We start from the raw sequence: 20,659 nt of genomic DNA, 5'->3' as shown, positions 1-20,659 counted from the left end.
TCATTGTTTGCATATTTAAACATATAAATATTTATTAAACAATTTTTCTATATATCTTTACGTAAAAATTGAATAAAGGCAACATGAGCTAAAACGCTTGTTTAGATTAATTTATTGATCTGGAGTCATAGAAAAATTCCTTAAAAAAATGCTGATCTGCAGCATTTTCAGTTCATACCTTATTAAATTGCCAACCTTTGCACAAAAACATTTCTCATAATGTAAATATTCTTTCACTATCTTTGTTTTAATAGCTGCTGTTGAAATCACCCTTCCTCTTTCATAATTCTTTTTTTATTTTATTTTATCTAAGATGTAGAGATTTCAGTATAGTGATAAAGTACCCTAGAAGAACTTTTGTCTTTCTCTTATAGACTTGATTGTGGAATGAAAGTTATATGCCTGTTTGGATCTTGTCATAATACATTTCACAAGCTATTTTCCCTACAGGCTCAAACTTCATTTATGGAATAAACAATACAGTTTGATCAACTTGATTTCTGCACAGTCTAATGGAAAGTCAAGAAGGAAGACCCAGGGAACTGCAGGCTTGTCAGCACCACTTTAGTTCCTCAGAAGGTGATGGAACAATTAATCATAGAAACCATTTCCAGGAACATGAAGGACAATAAGGTGATTGAGAATAGCCAGCAAGCATTCACTAAATGGAAGCCATTGACCAACCAGATAGCCTTATATGATGAAGCTGTCATGAAAGACAAGGTGAGAGCAGTAGATATTGCATACTTTATCTTCAGGAAGGCTTTTGACTCTGTTTCCTGTAAGATCCTCATACAGAAGCTGAAGCATGTTGTCAGCAGGATGAACAGAAGGCAAGGTGGATTGAAAACAGGTTGACTACCTGAGCCCAGGGGTTGGTGATCAGTGGCACAGCGTCTAGTTGGAGGCCAGTAACGAGCAGTGTATCCCAGGGCGTCAATACTGGGTCTGGTCCTGTTCAAAGTCTTCATTAATGATTTGGATAATGGGGCACCCTCAGCAAGTTTGTGGATGGCATAAAGCTGGGAGGAGTAGCTGATATGCCATAAAGTTGTGCTGCCATCCAGAAGGGCCTCAATAGGTTGGAAAAAAATGACTGACAGAAATGTCATGGAGGTCAGCACAAGGAAGTACGAAGTTCTGAACCCAGAGAAGAACAAACTCCACAGTATATGCTGGGGAGTGGTGCAGGCAGCATCAATATATGCTGGGACTGAGCAGCAGAAAAGCAGCTTTGCAAAGGAGGGCCTGGGGTGCTTGGGGGACATCAAGTTGAACATGAGGCAGCAGTGTGTCCTGGTGGTAAAAAAGCCTAACAATATCCTGGATTTCTTGAGGCAAACTGTTGTCAGCAGGACAAGGGTGGAGTCCTGTGTACAGTTCTGGACTCCCCAGAAAAAGATAAAGGGCTATTGACAGAGTCCAGCAAAGTGCCACAAAGATGATGAAAGCACTGAAGCATCTCTCCTACGACGAAAGGCTGAGGGAGCTGGGAATACTTAGTCTTGAGAAGAGAAAGCTTAGAAGGGGGATCTTATCAATGTGTACAAATACCTGAAGAGAAGTTGCAATTAAAGAAAAGCCCAGTTGTTTTCAGTGGTGCCCAGTGACAGGACAAGAGGCAATGAGCATATGTGGAAAGACAGTGGGTTCCCTCTGAACATCAGGGAACACTTTCTTTCTGTGAGGATGACTGAGTATTGGGACAGGTTGCCCAGAGAGTTTGTGGATTCTCCCACCTTGGAGACGTTTAAAAGCCATCTGGACATGGTTCAGGGCAACCAACTCTAGGTGTCTCTGTTGAGGAGGTTAGACCACATAACCTCCAAGGGTCTCTTCAAACCTCAACTCTTCTGTGATTCTGTGATTCTGTAATACTGAGCTGGATTTGAAAACTGCTTAAAGCTACCTTCTGGAACAAAACTTTAAGGATTTTTTTTTTTTTTTTAAATTTCCCTGACCTTATTTAACAGTGCTTTATGAAATATCTCTAAGCTGGAAAAGCACCACAGACCATGACTTCTGAGCAAATGCATTAAACATTTCACTTTACTGCAGAATTACTGAGCTCAGAAATTTCACATCTTTTAAATTGGTGTGGTGTTTAGTCAGACCTCATATGGAATTCCAACTCCATGTCAAAGCAGGAGAGTTAACATACTCTGTATTCAAGGCTCTTCTGGCTCACATCTGTGCTATGTCACTATTAAAACATATGGTTGGGAAAGGGGAAGAGGTAGTTAGACTAAGTGTATTCATTTCTAACATCCCTTCAGACCTTTAAAAACTTGTTTAGGTCTGCCTTAAGTCAGCAATTATACTCTGAGCTGACTTCTGAAATGAGTCAATGCAGAGTTTTTCTTTACTGCTTCACTCTGTCTTCTTTTCCTCTTTATTTTCTTCAGCCATCCTGACGTGTACCTTTGTTTTCATGGCATCAAACCTCAAAGTCTCTTCTGGTTTTCCTCCCAGCCCAGAGTTCTCTAGTGTTTTTACTTCCCAGACTCCAGTATTGCTCTCATCTTCTTGTATCTCATGTTAATAGCAGCAGCTATTAACATGACACTTTCTTCTCACATAAAATACTCATCCTAAATTTACAAAATCTTTTCTTTCACTGGAAATAGAAAGCCTGAATATATGATGTAGGAGGCTTTAGTTAAACATTAAACACTTTAGCTAAAATCTCTTTTGCTATTTACAGTATCTGTCACATACTTTTTTTTACAACTCACAGTTTAATCACTTAAAAAAAAAAGTATGGTGAATAGGCATAAAGAACTATGTCTATGAGAGAATTTAACCTTAAAAGCCTTGCTCAGTTGAGAAAAACATTATTTTATTTTCAAAATATGGTTTTCCTTAATGTTTTCCAACTTGCAAACCGAAGTCAACAGTTCTAATGGCTGCAATGGAGTATAATTAGTATATAATTTTTGTTATTTTAGATTTTGAATATTCTCACTAGTTCTTGGCATCTCTAATTTAAAAAATTGAGTTGTGTTATGCTAGCTGCACACTTGTAAGGCAAATTAAGCAGCTATAAATGTCAGATAGAAATTGTAAACAGGTATTTTTACACTTACATGCATATTTTTTGAGTCTGTATTTCTCTCACACACCCACTTTTCCTTTTAATATTTTTTTTTCTTTATATATTCCATTTGGTCTTTTACATGTCTCAGATGTACTGAGTTATGTTTTCTTGCTAGAAAAGGTCAGCATCTGAAAATAGGACCCAAAGTGATTTGAACACTAAGTACCTGATTTCTAAGAGTCTTGGCATACATTTATCTTCAACTCTTTGACATACATTATGAAACCACTTGACTGTGACCTTTTTCACGTAACTTAAAGCCAAATTGTGCTTGTTTCCCAGTTCTCTTTCCCAATTGGCAAACTCAGATGAGGGCAGAAGATAGCACAAAATGAATCAATTCTCACAAGGCATTAACAAGGAATGAGAACTAGAACAAAGGTAATAATTTCTTACAACAACCTTTCTCTTGTGATCACAAATGCTTTTAGGAGACACTAAAGAAAGCATTTTCCAAAGCTCAGTGATTGCACTGATGTACAAGTTCATCTAGGCACAAGAGAAAAGTCTTGCAATGAAGCATAAAAATTCTGAAATCGCAAGCACTTTCTGACAGGATGACCTTCACAATCTGACAAACTATTTCAGTAGATAGAGATTCCAAGTGTGAGCAGTGGAAATCATCAGAAGCTACAAGGAATTGTACCTTACCAAGGTAATGTGACAGTCTGACCTTCTGACTCATCAATTCTAACAAGCCTGGCCACTCAGAGCAGTGATGAAAACCATCAATAGCCCATGTAAGATGTAGCAGGACAAAACAACATGACAATTTGACCTGCTGGTTTGGGAATCCCCAAGAGGCCTGCCCAGGAGGCTCTATCATTATGAGCAAAAGGGATGTTCACATTTGGTCAGTATTTAGGAATGGCAGATAAGAAACAGAGGCATGGAATTTGCTGCCTTTGAGCACTTGCACTTAGAGAGACAAGCCCTACTTTCTGTAATCAGAGATCATTAGATCACTTTTTTTTTCTGTTGAAAAATTTGACTCTGTCATTGGAGAATAGTTTACCATCTCTCCTGTTGCAATCCTGTAAACTTTCTGAAGCAAGTCACGGAAGAATTAAGTTCAGACCATTTCACTCTGTTCTGAATAAAAACACCATATGTAATATTATATATAAACTGTAAAACTCCACTTTACAATATAATACACATATGAAGTGCACTTCAAGTTCTTGTTGAAAAAGTAATGCTGTTATTAATAAATTATTGATTTCCATTAATTAGGAAAATGAACATAAGGCATGTAATTCTGCTTATGAACAGTTTTAAACCCTATGTTAGCCCCTGTTTAGGAAGATCTTAGAACACAAGGACACACTAAACATGACACTTACTCTATTAAGATTACTGCTAAAAGGTAAATTCATACATGCTTTGGATTATACTATTCTTTTTCTCACTCACAGGTTATGGTGACTGGTTTCAGTTCTGGTCATATCCCTTGAGCTCAGCATGCTGCAACACGTAAGCAATGAGAAGGTGGAGTCTGGCTTATACCTTCTTGGGGATCTGCACATGCAGAGAATTATCTTTTATGATTGTTTGAGGTCTGCTGTACAATAACTGCACAATTTTTAACAGCTAACTGTTTTGCTAGATAATGCGGTAAATGTTGAAGAGTCTCTGTTAAAACAGTACATGTGAAGATTATAAAAGTAGCTGGTTTTACCTAAAAAATTGTGAAGGGGCTACCAAGTCATAGATCATTCCCTAAAAATGAATTTCCTTTGTGTGACTAAGATTTTCTACCTTCTGAAAACCCAAGTTTTTAGGACATACTGGTAGTATCTTATATTCTTATAAAGCTGTTAGCAATGTTCAAACAAATTTTGAATCTGGTCTTTGGTAATCAATATGAGCAAGCTGTGAGAAATATGTCAGAAATTTTTAAAGTAAAATATAGATGTTTAAAGAGAAATATTTAATTTAGAAGTATTTAGATTTTTCAATAATAATTTGAAGAAGACAAATGCCTGTGGCCGAAAATAAAAAGTTAGTAATTCTTTAGTGCCACTTTTTAGCAACCTGCTGTTAATCTACTATCTGTGTCCAACAGTTTTGTATCAATACCTGTAAATTTTTGAGATCAAAATATATAAATATTGCATTACGGTTTTGTTTATAGTTTAAAATTATTTATGAACTAAACTAAACTGAATGATAACCATGGATCCAGCTCTACTCAGATTCCTTATAATTTCAGAAAATCTTTTGCAGTAAAAATGGGTGCAAAGTTTTACTAGACAGTGAGGAGTACCATATGACTATTCAAATGGTATAGATAGGAAAAACTGAGATATCCAATGATAAATGTGAGAATAAATATTAGCTTTATAGAGTTTTGCTCCACTCTGGCAAAAGTGACATGTGATAGAGGGTGTTGCTTGAAAAGATAGTAAGTTTGAACATATTTGTGTTCTTCAAGATCTTAGTGCACTTGGTCAACTTGGATCCTAAAAATCCAAAACTGTGCTTCTGTGAAATTTCTGTTTATGTATCTTCTGTATTATCTTTTTCTGGATGAAGTATGTGGTAGATCTGGACAGTGAGACAGTAGATCCTTCGTCTCATTTATAATACAAAAAATTCAACACACCCTCTCTAGAAGTCATCAAAGCCAGTCCCCACTCAAGCCTGCAAACTGGGATAATACCATTAATGATAATAGTCCTGAAAGGAATCAGGTAGAACAACAAACAGCTGTAAAGGTTGGATGTGATACTATTCAGGCATTATAATGCATGTTGTACTAAGAACAGATTGTATAATAGTGGCTCCAGTAGGTAGTTTTGTTTTGGTAGATGTCAAAATATACTGTGTCGTTACAGATGTTTATTTTGAATAAGGTATAAGAATAACCTGAAAAAAAACTGAAAAAAACACATTTTCACTGATACCCAAGCCAGATGACATAATGTAAGCAGAAGATCTGTCCATACTGTGTCAAGTACTGAGTCCACTGTGACTGGGTACTTGAAGTTTTATGTCCTGAAAGACCTTCATTGTGGTAGGTAGATACAAAATCATGGTCAAAAAGCGTCTTGCAGAAATAAATAAAGAGAAGTGAATACAACTCTCAAGAAAATAAATTGATGAGATCTCTGTGGCCATTTTCAGATTTCCTCATTTACTTGGAAATATCTCATGATCAAGAAATGACATTATCTTTTGACAGATTATATGACATGGTCTTGTAGCCATAGTACAAATTAGAGTATGCAGCTAGATAAAGAGATAGAGCTCTAGATACATAGAAATATATGTAGCTATAGTTAAGGTGTTTGATTTTTTAAGTCAGGATGTGTATTGCCATTTCACATCTATGCTAGACTGGGTCAAAAAATATGCACAAAATACTAAAACAATAACAACATTAAACATGGAAGAAGGAAACCAGGTGCAGTGTGGATGCAGAAATAGATTAATTCAGTGAGGAGTTTCAAGGAGACATCAGATACTGAGCTTTTTTAAAAAAAAGTTACAGTGTCCTGAGCAGGTGCAGAATCTCTATAACGAGAGGTAGGGAGCCATTTTAATTTTATAGCACAGAGTCATTTCATGTTATCAGCTGACATGTGGTACATAAAATACCGAAGATTATTTATTACATAAGAAATATGAACAGGTGTGGAGTTTTTTGTTTGTTTGGTCATTTTTTGGTGTGTGTTTTTTGTTTGTTTGTTTTGTTTTTGTTTGTTTTCAGTTTCTTGTTAAAATGAGTACTTTGACACAAATGTGCTGTAGCTCTAAATATTATCTTTGTCATATTTTAAGCCAGAAGTTAAAACTTATCTTAGTTAACAAAAAGAAAACCACCAAACCAAACCAAAGAATTGTTTATAAAGGAAATAATGCATCATTAATTTAGCTTGTATGATGCTAATAAAAAATTAAAATGTAATTGCGAAATTACTGAATAGTCTTAAAAGCAATGCTGTATGATTTTGAGGGTCAGATTTATTGTCATAAGAATGAAAGGTGTTTGAGACAACCTAGTCCCAACTCTCTGCAATTCAGAGAGTGTTGCAAGGAATAAAAGCTGCTGCATTGATTTACTAAACTACCTACATCCCTTTATTATTCTTTTTTTTTTTTTTTCCTAACACAAATGAGAAATATATCTGAAATGTGGAAATCAATGGGATGTTCAAAAGGAGTATGCAGAATTTTTCCTTGACCTCAGTGTTGCTTTGATAATCCATTTGAATAGGGTTCCTCTGTGATGGCAGGAGCAATTGGAAAGTGGTGAAAGAAATGCCACCATTTATTATATATGTGAATTAAATAGACAATGCTTAATTTTGTAGATCTTCTTTCAGAATGTTTTTTCTGTTTGATTGAAAAACTGCAACTCTGCGTCTCAGTAGGTGAAATTACTGTAGAAAACCGTGACAAGACAAGTTTAATTTATTTTCTTTGCTCTTGTCTTCCCTGCACCCCACCTCCTTTTTCCCTATGTAATTTTAAATGTATTGGTTATTCCATTTCAGGCTCAGTGAAGGCAAACTAACAACTGCTAACAGAATTCCATAAACAATAAATTAAGCTTGTTTCCATTATTTTTTAAGGCTGTGATAAGAACAGCATGGAGAGCTAAAATTAAATAGAAGCTCTCTTCATGCTTAGTACACAAAAAGAGAACTGAAATGCACTTTTCAAATGTCTTCAGAAGAATACTGCTTGAAAATCAGATGCTTTCTTTAGGGGCCAGAACCTTTTAACATGGTAAAATGTTCTAGAAGTGGAATGTCAAGAACTTTATATGCGGCAAATGCTGTATCACCTAATAGATCAATCTTCAATGAGTCTGTCCCTGCTTTTTTATCATAGTTGTAGGAGCAGAGTTTAATTCAGATTCAAGGAACAGCTAGTCCAACTGCTTGCTCAGAGCATGGCCACTTACGAGGTCAGATGAGGTTGTTCAGAGTTTTATCCAGTCAGGTTTTAAAAATCTCAAAGGACAGAGAGGACACAGTTGGCAGTTGGCTTCACTGCTTGACTGTCTTCGCAGTCACCTTTATTGTTTTGATTTTTGTCCATTGCCTCTTGTTACCCTGGTTGTGAAGAGGCACCAAGGAGGTGAAGTTAGGTGACTCCAAAACTGTCTCTTCTCCAGGCTGAGCCAGTTCTGGTAAATCAGCCTTTCCTCACAGGCCAAGGGTTTCAGGTCTGAGTGCCCTGGGTGCCTTCTGCTGAAATTGCTCCAGTTTGTTTAAAGCTTTCTTATACTGGGGCGGGGTGGGGGGGAGACGGAAGGGAAAGGAGCTCAAGGCTGAATGCAATGCTCAAGATGTAGTCTAATGAGTTCTGTCTAGAGGGGAATAACCCTTACTATGTGATCTGTGATCTGTGCTCCTTCATGCAGCACCATGTGGTGTTGGCAACCTTTGCTGTGAAGGTACACATCTGGCTCAGGTTAAGCTTGCTGCCCACCAAGGCCTCCAGGACCTTTCCTGCAGGTCTGTGTTGTTACAGAGGCTTCTCCATCCCAGGGGTGGGACTAGCACTTTTTCAGCTTCACAAATCCTTGTCAGCCCATTCCTCCAGCCTAAGACATTCTGGATGATAGTCCTGCCCTTGAGAATAATGACTAGTTTCCCAGCTTGGTGTTGTCTGCAGCACTGATGAGAGTGAGCTCCAGTACCCCCTCCAAGTCACTGAGGAAGACTTCAAACATAAGAGTTCCCAGGACATACCCCTGTGGTACCCAACTAGTTGACTTATTAAACATTGACTTCTGAATCTTACCATCTAAGATGTTCTTTTACCCATCCAGTTGTCCATGCATCCAGACTGTAATGCCCTAACTAAATAAGACATGAGAACGTTGTTAGAGACAGTGTCAAAAACCTCACAGAATCGTTTGGATTGGAAGTGACCTTTAAAGATCACCTAGTCAAACCTCCCTGTAATGGGCAGGGGCACCTTCTACTAGATTATGTAGCATACAGGTTATATAGGGAATATAAAGCTTGTTCTTCTCTCTGACTGTTGAAGTATTACATCTGACATCAATAAAAAATAACTTAAAGAGAAAACGTCCATCCCTCAGCACTGATTTTGCACCATAAATCCTTTATAAGCACTTATGACAACCCCATTATTGCGAAGTCAATTCATCGTCATTAATTTTATTACAAAGATTAACAAATGAATTAAAAATGATTACACAATGACTTTACAATGTTAACTAGTAAGCTTTTAAATACAATCAGACATAATTTCAGTAAGTAAATCTGTAATAGATTTCTGGAATTAAAATCTTAACCTTTCTACAAACATTTTAGCTTTCATAATAAAGATGCATTCTTATAGCATGTGAATAAATTACTGCTGTTAAGAATTAAGTATGTACATCCAAGGAGTTCTTAGCTGCATTTAACTGTATGGCAACTCCGGACATACATAAAGAAGTATCACAGTATCACAGTATCACAGTATGTTTGGGATTGGAAGGGACCTCAAAAGATCATCTAGTCCAATCCCCCTGCTGGAGCAGGAATGCCTAGGTGAGGTCGCATAGAAATGTGTCCAGGCGGGCTTTGAATGTCCCCAGGGAAGGAGACTCCACAGCCTCCCTGGGTAGCCTGTTCCAGTGCTCTGTTACCCTCACTGAGAAGAAGTTCTTTAAGAAATTTAAGTGGAACCTCTTGTGTTCCAGCTTGATCCCATTGCCCCTTGTCCTATCATTGTTTGCCACTGAGAAGAGCCTGACTCCATCCTCGTGGCACTCACCCTTTATATATTTATAAACATTAATAAGGTGACCCCTCAGTCTCCTCTTCTCCAAACTAAAGAGCCCCAGCTCCCTCAGCCTTTCTTCATAAGGGAGATGTTCCACTCCCTTAATCATCTTTGTTGCCCTACGCTGGACCCTCTCCAGCAGTTCCCTGTCCTTCTTGAACTGAGGGGCCCAGAACTGGACACAATATTCCAGATGGGGTCTCACCAGGGCGGAGTAGAGGGGAAGGAGGACCTCTCTCGATCTACTAACCACCCCCCTTGTAATACACCCGAGGATGCCATTGGCCTTCCTGGCCACAAGGGCACGGTGCTGGCTCATGGTCATCCTGCTATCCACCAGGACCCCCAGGTCCCTTTCCCATACACTGCTCTCTAATAGGTCATTCCCCAACCTATACTGGAACCTGGGGTTGTTCCTGCCCAGATGCAGGACTCTACACTTTCCCTTGTTAAATTCCATCAGGTTATCCCCCGCCCAACTCTCCAGCCTGTCCAGGTCCCGCTGGATGGCAGCACAGCCTTCTGGCATGTCAGCCACTCCTCCCAGCTTACTGTCATCAGCAAACTTGCTGATAGTACACTCAATTCCCTCGTCTAAATCGTTAATGAATATATTGAATAATATTGGCCCCAGTACTGACCCCTGAGGCACTCCACTAGATACTGGCCTCCAACTGGACTCCGCACCATTGACCACCACTCTCTGGCTTCTCTCTTTAAGCCAGTTTGCAACCCACCTCACTACTCTATTGTCTAGACCACACCTCCTCAATTTAGCTGTGAGGATGCTGTGAGGGACTGTGTCAAAGGCTTTACTGAAGTCAAGGTAGACCACATCCACCGCTCTGCCATCATCCATGCACCTTGTTACATTCTCATTAAAGGCTATGAGGTTGGTCAAGCATGACTTACCCTTGGTAAAGCCATGCTGACTGCCCCTAATGACCCTCTTATCCCTGATATGCCTTGAGATGACACCAAGGATAAGCTGTTCCATTACTTTCCCAGGGACAGAGGTGAGGCTGACCGGTCTATAATTACCCGGGTCCTCCTTCTTGCCCTTTTTGAAGACTGGAGTGACATTTGCTTTCCTCCAATCCTCGGGCACCTCTCCCGTTTCCCAAGACTTGACAAAAATGATGGAGAGCGGTCTAGCAATGACTTCAGCCAGCTCCCTCAGCACCCGCGGATGCATCTCATCTGGACCCATGGATTTATGGATGTCCAGGCTATTTAATGGTTCCCTAACCCAGTCCTCATCGACTAAAGCAAACTCCTCCATTAACCTGGCTTCATCCGGGGTCTCAGGGGTACAGGGTTCCCCAGGACAGCCTCCAGCGGAGTAGACAGAGACAAAGAAGGCATTCAGCAATTCTGCCTTCTCCTTGTCTTCTGCCACCAGAGCACCCACCTCATTCATCAGTGGGCCTACATTGTCTCTGGTATTAGTTTTATCTGCTATGTATTTGAAAAAGTTCTTCTTGCTGTCCCTGACCCCTCTCGCCAGCTGTAATTCTAAGGAGGCCTTGGCTATCCTAGCTGCCTTCCTACATCCTCTAACAGCAGCCTTATATTCCTCCCAAGTGGCCAGCCCCTGCTTCCATGACCTGTAAGCTCTCCTCTTCTGCTTGAGCATACCCAACAGATCCCTATTCAACCACGCAGGCCTTCTGGCTCCCTTCCTCGACTTCCTACGTGTGGGGATGCTCTGATCCTGAGCATGGAAGAAGCAATCTCTGAATGCAGTCCAGCTCTCTTGGGTCCCTTTTCCTTCAAGCAATCTTGCCCATGGGATTTCCCCCAGCAATTGATTGAAAAGGGCGAAATTAGCCCTGCCAAAGTCCAGGGTTGTAATTCTACTTGCTATTCTGTTCCTGCCACACGAGATGCTGAACTCCACCATCTCGTGGTCACTGCAACCCAGGCAGCCCTCAACCTTTACTGCTTCGACCAGACCCTCCGTGTTAGTGAGGATGAGATCCAGCAGTGTACCTCTCCTAGTCGGCTCCTCCACCATCTGCATGAGGAAGTTATCATCAATGCACTGGAGGAACCTCCTGGACTGTGGCTGGCTGGCTGAATGATCCTTCCAGCAAACATCAGGGAAGTTAAAATCACCCACAACAACCAGGGCCTGTGACTGTGAGGCCACTCTCAGCTGCACATAGAAGGCCTCATCAACTTCCTCAATCTGATCTGGTGGCCTGTAATAGACACCTACAACAGTATCACCCCTGCCAGCCTGTCCCTTGATCCTGACCCATACACTCTCAACTCGTTCCTCATCCGCTCCTGGGCAGAATTTAGTACATTGCAGTTGCTCTCTCACATAGAGAGCAACTCCACCACCACGGCTGGCTGGCCTGTCTTTCCTGAAAAGGGCGTAGCCATCCATGACCACATTCCAGTCATGTGAACTGTCCCACCACGTTTCTGTAATTACCACCAGATCATAATCTCCCAACCGAACATAGGATTCTAACTCCTCCTGCTTATTCCCCATGCTGCGCGCATTGGTGTACAGGCATTTCAGGGAGTGAGCAGAGCACACCAATTTCTCCCTAGGGGCACAGGAGGCCACCCGGTCCTCATCTGTTTTAGAATGCTGCCCCACTGGGGCAAGCCCAACTACAACCCCATCCCCCTTCGAGCCTAGTTTAAAGCTCTCCAAATGAGCCCAGCTAATTCCTGCCCCAGCATCCTTTTGCCTCTGCGAGATAAGCCTTTCCCGCATAACACTGTCCGGACTGGAGTCTTATAAAACCAGCCATTATCAAAAAAACCAAAGCCCTGCCTGTAGCACCAGTCTTGGAGCCAACCATTTAGAGATTGAATTTTCCCATTCCACCCCACATCGTCACTTGAAGAGGGAAGGAGTGAAGAGAAGATCACTTGAGCCCCTGAATCTTTTACCATCCTTCCCAAGACCTTGAAGTCATTCTTCATTCCCCTCAGACTACGGGAAGCAACTTCCTCCCCATCTGTCTGGAAGACCAGCAGCGGGTAGTAGTCTGTCGGGTGCACCAGTCTGGGGAGCTCTCTAGCAATATCCTTGATCCGGGGTCCAGGTAGACTACAGACTTCCCTAAGATGAGGGTCAACCCTGCATATTGGGCCCTCTGTTCCTTTCAGAACGGAATTTCCTATTACAATCACCCTTCTATCTTTCTTATCAGAGGTAGTCTTCAGTTGTGTAGTCTACCGCCTCTTCCTATGTGATCTTGTAGGCAGGCTTGGCACCACCTCCTCACCTACCTCTTCTTCAAGATCCAGGGCCTCAAACCTATTACGGAGGGGCACCTGGGGAGGCAAATCAGGCAGGGAGGGGGGCTGCCTGTGATGCCGAACTGGAATAAGCTTCCAACCCTCATCTTCTTTTAGGTCATTTACCTCTGCCCGACAGCGACAAGGGTGGGGCTGTCTCAGGACCTCCGCCTCTGTCTGAGAGGGCAGGAGGTCCATCTCCTTTTTGGGGGTACCTCCCTGGGGCCTTTCCGACCGGCACGTAAGGGTGTTACTCCACCAGTCGATCTCCCTTTCACACTCCCTGATGGACCTCAGCGTCTCAACCTCCTCCTTAAGCTTCACAACCATGTCGAGCAGATCTTGCACCTGCTCACACCTCACACAAGTAGAGTGCTGGCCTCCCTCCTCCGGCAGCAGCAGGCTCTGACACTCCTTGCAGCCGGAGACCTGAACAGCCACCGTTCGGGACAGAACCTCAGTCTGCGTTGCCACAGTCTTTTTGAGACATGCTCTCCTTCTGGAGGCGACCATGGTCATCAGCAGTCTGGGACGCTGGCAATAAGTCGGTGGGAATGACAAACAACAAGTGCTCTCTGCACCCCGCTGCGCTAGCTGCACACCCGCTGTGCTAGCTAGTTGCTCCTCTCTGCACCTGGTGGGCAGCGCTGCCCTCCCAAAGGTTTTTTCAAGGCAAGGGGAGGAGGTGTGGTCGCCGTCACCGTGGGAACGCCCCCCACCACGTCAGCCACTCTCTCGCAATGGCTACCTTTCTTTGCTCCCTGTGCACCACTGCTGCTGAATTCATAATGGAGACCAAGATGGATTGATGGCTTTGAGATGGGACCAGTTTACACATGGAATTTGCATTCCCCTTCCTCCCATCCCATCCCACCCCATCATTTCAGGTCTGATGAGGTTATTTTCTTTTAGCCTTCTCTAGTTGTATTTTGACTGTGGTTTTTTTGACCATATTAATTATACTTTGTGTCTTTCCTAGAGTTGGCATATTTTTAATCTTTTTTCAAGAAGCAAATATAGAGTTACAAAGAAAATACTATGTCTACTCATGAAAATGTTAATACCTTTTCCCCTAACATTGTCTCAAAGAAAAAGTCATCAATGTGTTTGGAACTTCGTTCAGTGGAAATGTCATTGGAGACACAATGTTGTGAACAAATCTATTTCTTTATAAGGTAGGTCATACAGATCATCACAAATCATGCATTGCTCCTGTTTGCCTTGAGTCTGTATTGAAATATCTGAATTTCTAATAAACCTCACTAGCACAGGAAGGGCTAACAAGTAGACTGACATTTTCAAGGGATTATGAACTATCTAGATTCATACACCAAAGTAGCCAGAACAACTGTCTTTTGATGGTTTCATTCAATTTCTCTAGTAATCCATTGTTTGTTTGTTTGTTTGTTTTTTTATATGGGTGATGGACACACTGCTGTTTCATTTGCCTTGTAAATGATGATCTGGTAGAGAGACCATGGTGCTCTGCAAGACAATATGACTTCACAGGAGGTATGGCTCCTTGTTTAACTCAGTGATGCTTGAGAAAAAAATACATCTTCTTGAAAAATAATTCACATTATTCAGGATACTGCAGATCTTGTAATAAACAAGTTGCTCTTCAAATGCTAAAGGCTTCCTCATTAAAATTTAAAATCACTTCTCTTTCCCTCTCTCAACTAAGACCCAAATTGAATCAATGCTTCAATTACTGTGGTTCATATTCCTCTGAATAAAAAAAGTGGTGTACAATGCCCCAATAAAAGAATAATCTTTTTTTCTGTGCTTGTGTGATACAGTATTTGGGGTGGGGAAGTTAATATAGATATTAAGCAATCATTTTCTATACGTAGGAAATAATTAGCTACTTTCTTGTGACCCTTCTTGTATGGAAACCCTTTTATACTATTAAAACCAAACAAAGAAACAAAAAACAACAATGACATTATCAAAACTTAAACAAGCCCCCTTCCCCATGTTATTGTTGATAGCTTCATAATTGCTAGCTGGCAGCTTCTTCTGAAAAATGAGTGAATGTTCTTTGCCCTATTTTTCTATAAAAAACTAGATACCTGTGAAATTATCTGAAGCCTTAACCACCTGGAGGCACCTTTAAATTTGTGAGTGTATTTATTCCAGTGAAAAACTTCACTTGAAACTTAAAGTTCTGCTCCTGCCTTTGGCACTTCATAGCTTGAAATCTCTCTCATCTCTAAACCCCACTGAGAACTGTAAAGTAGGAATTCCTCAAACTACCTCACTTGAAGGAATCAATCCCACAAGTGTCACAAGGTGACACATACCTTATGTATTGTAGTCACACTCCAGAGACTGCCAACTCACCTCTGAAAGATCAGTGAGAAATGTGTTTATATGGGGTCCTGAAATACACAGATGCAAATCTTGAGTTTCAATCCTGTGTGTAGGTGATTTTCTTCACTTATAAGGAAAGAATTCTGTGAGGAAAATTAGCACCATGAAACGGATTTTGTTATAAGGTTATTTAATATTTTATTCCATACATATTTTCCAATGTTTTATAAGAGCATGAATTAAACGTTCACTATGCCAAGAAAATATATTTATTATTTCTTCTAAGAGGGTGGGAACTGTGAACAGCTCCTTCATAGGCAGCTGTGTGCAGTAACCCCAGGTAGAACTCATTCTGAAACACTGAAAATACTGAATTCTGGCCTTTGCTAGAGAAAAAAGAATAATGAAATGCAGAAAAATGTTGTTTACTTTGATACAAAATCCTTTAGCTCTGTTACACAGAAGCCCTTGATGTGTTTTAACCTGACAAATACTTCATAACAGAGTAAAAATGTTGTTAGGTGTAATTATCATTCTTGAATAAGAAGAAAGAGGCAGTAATTATTTTGAGATACAATCAAAATGGACTCATTCAGTGAAGAGAATATTTTAAATATAAAAAATCAGTGTGTAACTTCAGAAATTCTAACCAATATTTAAGAAATCACAAATACATAAGGACTCTTACTGATTGCTTCCTCAAATTGTTCAGTGCCACTGACTCTAAATGGTATCAAAATGGGTATTTTTTTTTTCTTTAGATTTGGGAAAAAATAATCCCTGCATGCTCTGAACTACAGCTGAAAAGATTTCTCTCTGCAGCAGAGCTAGAAGCACAGGCTCTATATGATGAGTTCAGCTTAATTATTCTATAACTGAGTGAAATCTGCAGTGTGGACAAGACCTGTGTGGGATATTCAGCAGTTCAAGGACTGAACCATCCAATTTACTGAAGATAATGAAATGTGTCATAATCATTCCCACCGCAAATGCTCGTGTGGAGAGGATTTTTCATTGACGACATACATATGGACCGACAAAAGGAGCAGGTGTGAAATTGACTTAGTTAAAACAGAGCTTCAAATATAGGCTCACTTCCCTTTGATATGTTAAACGAGTTTCAGTTCTGCCCTCAAAGAATCACACAGTACTTAGGGTCACTAATAGTCATCATAATCATACTTAGTGCTTGCATAGAACTTTATGTTTTGAAAGCCTTCTACAAATTTGCATTTCTGTCTTATTTGTATGTGGTCTTGCAATTGATGTACAAGATGAGCATTTATTTATCATTTTTGCATGAGAAGGAAGGGTAAGAAGGACAGCTTGGTTTCAGACGGGAGGTGCTGGTCCCTAGTGTTGTCTATCAGCTAAACTTCAGCAAGAGCAGGAGTACCTGGAATTAATAGTCTTCTCCTTGCAGGGGAAAATTAGGAAGAAATATTGGTTCCTAGCTCATCCTCCTCCTAGTCCTATCATTACATCCCCATGGAGGTGAGGAAAACAGAATGGTAAAAAGAAGAACACAATGCTATAATAGTTACAGAGTTGAACAGGAAACACAGGAAGTCTTGAATGTCAAAAGAAAATCTTGAATAGGCTAAAAGAGAAAACCAAGACAGAGGAGCTGACTCAAACATTCAAGATCTGTGAGCAAAATTACTTTTGCAGTTGCACAAAGAATATAGAATGTTGGTTGTTCCTTGCAATAAGACACAGATGCCATACGAAGAGAAAGAGGGAGAAATAAGAGGAACAGGGTTTATTGCACTTACTGCGCTAGAGAAACAGGTAGTAGGAAGAAATCCTTATTAAGAGAAATTATCCAATAGTAGCAGACATCAATCTACCTTCTCAGCTGATGCTCTATCTTGTTTTTCTCTCATATAAAATGTGGCACAGACAGTAAAGCACACAGGGCCTTTGTGATGCTTCTAGCTCTTTGATGCTCAAATTAAATTGCCTATTTTGAACTAATAGACGAAGAAAGCATGAGAGGAAATGTGTTCATCCAGAAAAAAAAGAAAAAATAAAGAGGTGGGGAGGGTATAAGTTACATAAAGTAAAAAAATAAAAATAGAATGAGTCTAGCATAGCTAAAAGAATAGAAATATGAAAGAGAAAGGGAAGCAGAAATTTAAAAAACTCAAGACAAACAGAATTATAGAGTAAAATACAAATCAATTATAGAAAGAGATGGGAAAGTTAGAGAGAAACTAAAATTAAAAAGCAGTCTTCTTTATCTCTAATCTACAAACATTCAGAAAAAAAGGGTGAGAAAGTGAGAAAATATAACAAAACATATGGCATATGATCAATAATATTACAGCATTATTATTTTTATCTATTTCTACAGTATTGTAGTATATTTATTTTCAACACAGAACTTGGTAAAAGGTTTTCACTCTATAGTTGAGTTTTTCTACAGACAAAAAACCTGAGGTAAATTCTGAACTGTTTCACTCTCACAGAATCATATTTAAGTGGGTCTGAATAAAAGAGATGTTATGAAACATTGATACTTGCAAACAGTGCCCTTTTCCACCAAAGAAGCTCCCAAACACTCCTATGACAAATAATGGACCATACTGTACACAGGAATTTAATGAAACATGTGACAAAAATGTCTAGACCTAATCAATTGTGATTTTTCTTTAGTAATGATTTTTCACTGTGAAAACTCGTATCTTGATTACATTCACTGGGATATATAAGTGCAGAACAAACCAATAGAATGAAAATGAAGTCTTATGTTGCTCTAAGGAAGCTATTTCTAAGTTTCTAAAGTGGTTTATGCAGGATGAGCTATGAGAGACATACAGACAAAATTTGTCAACATTCTTATGTCGGTGCTGTAGAAAAATACTTCTAATTTAACATATAAAGCTCCACATAGGGGCTTTTTTTTTTAGTACTAAAACCTGCTGTACTTGTGTCCTGAATGTGATTGGGGCAGCCAGTTCAACAATGGCCACCTCTGTTTGATATGATCAGTGGACACTTGAAGGAATCGTTACATGCTGGTTTTGGCTGGGAGAGACTTAAAATTCTTCATAGTAGCTAGTATGGGAGTATGTTTTGGATTCGTGCTGAAAATACTGTTGATAACACATGGATGTTTTACTTTGTGCTGAGCGGTGCGTGCACAGAGTCAAGGCCTTTTCTAATCTTCATCCTGCCTCACCAAGGAGTAGAGTGGGAGTGCACCAGAAGTTGGGAGGGGACACTGCTGGGACAGCTGACCCAAACTGACCAAAGGGATATTCCATACCGTATGACATCATGCTCAGAAATAAAATTGCAGGTGAGGTTGGTGGGGGCGCACTGCTCAGGGACTGGCTGGGCATCGGTCTGTTGGTGGTGAGCAATTGTTTTCATCTGCATGACTTGTCTTTCTTGGGTTTTATTTTTAGTTTGTTGTTTTTTTTTTTTCCTCTTGCAAATTATTATTAGCATTATAATTATTATCTTTAATTATTATTGATACTTTTTTTAATTATTAAACTGCCTTTATCTGAACCCATGTGTTTTCCCACTTTTATGTTTTCAGTTGTCTCCCCCATCCCACTGTGGGAGAATGAGCGAGTGGTTGTGTGGGGCTTAGCTGCCAGCTGGGTTTAAACCACAGAAGTCCAGTGGTCTTATATGACAAATATTGGTTCAAATTCACAAGAAGGGTATCTAGACATGACTGACATCTCTGGCTTTCTAGTAGGAACCTTTTCCAGTCTTGTAAGAAAGTTGTGTTCTGTGTATTAACCTTTGTTTAACTATTTCAGTGTCATACACTGATTTATTTATTTACTTATAGGCCGGTGAAGTATGAACATGGAATACTGATTTTTTAAATCAGTTCTTAATAGGCTTTCCAAGGTAAGGGGATAAAAAATGTCGTTAGCAACCACTGGTGCAAGTAAGCACCACCTTCAGTTTAGCAAAGACACTTCTCAGTAATCAAATCTGCTGGGCTTATTCCACCAAGAGATGACAAACTGGCAGGGGCTGTATTTTAAACACAAACAACATGGTTGTAGTTGCATCTGACAGCAACAACACAAACAGCTGACAGGTCTCATCCCTCTGTTCTGCAGAGGGAACCCCATTTGCAAGGGCAGTGGGGATGGCTGGTAGCCTGGGTGCCACCCATGCTGCAGCTTACTGTACCTCCAGCAACAGTGGGTGAGACACTGGACTCACAGGAGTATTTGCACAGTTGCCTTTGAACTGACCTCAGGAATGTACCCCTAGGAAGGTCAGAGTGAATGGAGAAGCTGTTTTAGCTCCCACCTTGCCTGAGGAGGCTGTCCTGCTCAGCTGCAGAGTGTTACTGTGTCTGCCTTCGAACCCCTTAGCACACCACCTCCCCTGCATGATGTGTTCCCCTGCTGCTCTCATTGTCATGGTTCTTGGAGTGAATTAGGCATCACAGTGACCCTTTATGTATTTTATGGATTAAAAATCCTCTTCTGCTGAAACTGTAGGGGTGACACCACTGTAGTAACTTCAAAATGTATCACAACTGGACTAAGTGAAAAATTTCTCACATCTCTGACATAGAATACAGTTGCTAAATATTAATGGAACAAACTAAAAAACAAAACCTCTTTAGATCTGAGACACATTCCAATAATAGTAAGAACAAATAGCACAATGCTCAAGCCACTTTGATGGTTTTCAGCCTCTTAAAAAATGCATTTAGAGAGGTCATACACTAAAATTTATTGTCAGTCTTGATCTCATAACACAAGCAATCTCTGTCTGGAACTCTGTATACAGGGTCCACATCTAGTACAGGGGATTTTACAAAATACTGCAGGTAGTTTAAGCAAATGACTTCCCAAAAAAAAATTAGTTTCATATATGACCGCTAAATGAATGGCACTAAAATGTGCTAATTATTTTTCTTGTGCTAAATATGTTTTCTTGTTTGTTTTTTTTTTTTTTGTTTTTGTTTTTGTTTTTGTTTTTTTTTTGTTTTTTTTCAGAAAAGTCATAAAGAATGCTATCTGGTTAGCTATTGGTGCCAAAATTAAAAACAAACAAACTAAAGAAAACCTGTAAAATCCAGTTTTGGCCACAGCCGCTATTTTTTCTCAGGTGGTAGAAACAAAATCACTAGAGCATCTCATCCTATATCCATCTTTGTTTAAAATCAGACCTCATTTACTGGAATAGTACCATTATAGCCAACATAGATGAAATTACAGTTTATCTGGAGAATAGGGTAGAGAC

This window comes from Patagioenas fasciata, chromosome 2 (assembly GCF_037038585.1).
Source record: "Patagioenas fasciata isolate bPatFas1 chromosome 2, bPatFas1.hap1, whole genome shotgun sequence".
NCBI lineage: Eukaryota > Metazoa > Chordata > Aves > Columbiformes > Columbidae > Patagioenas > Patagioenas fasciata.
This window is presented reverse-complemented; position numbering follows the sequence as displayed.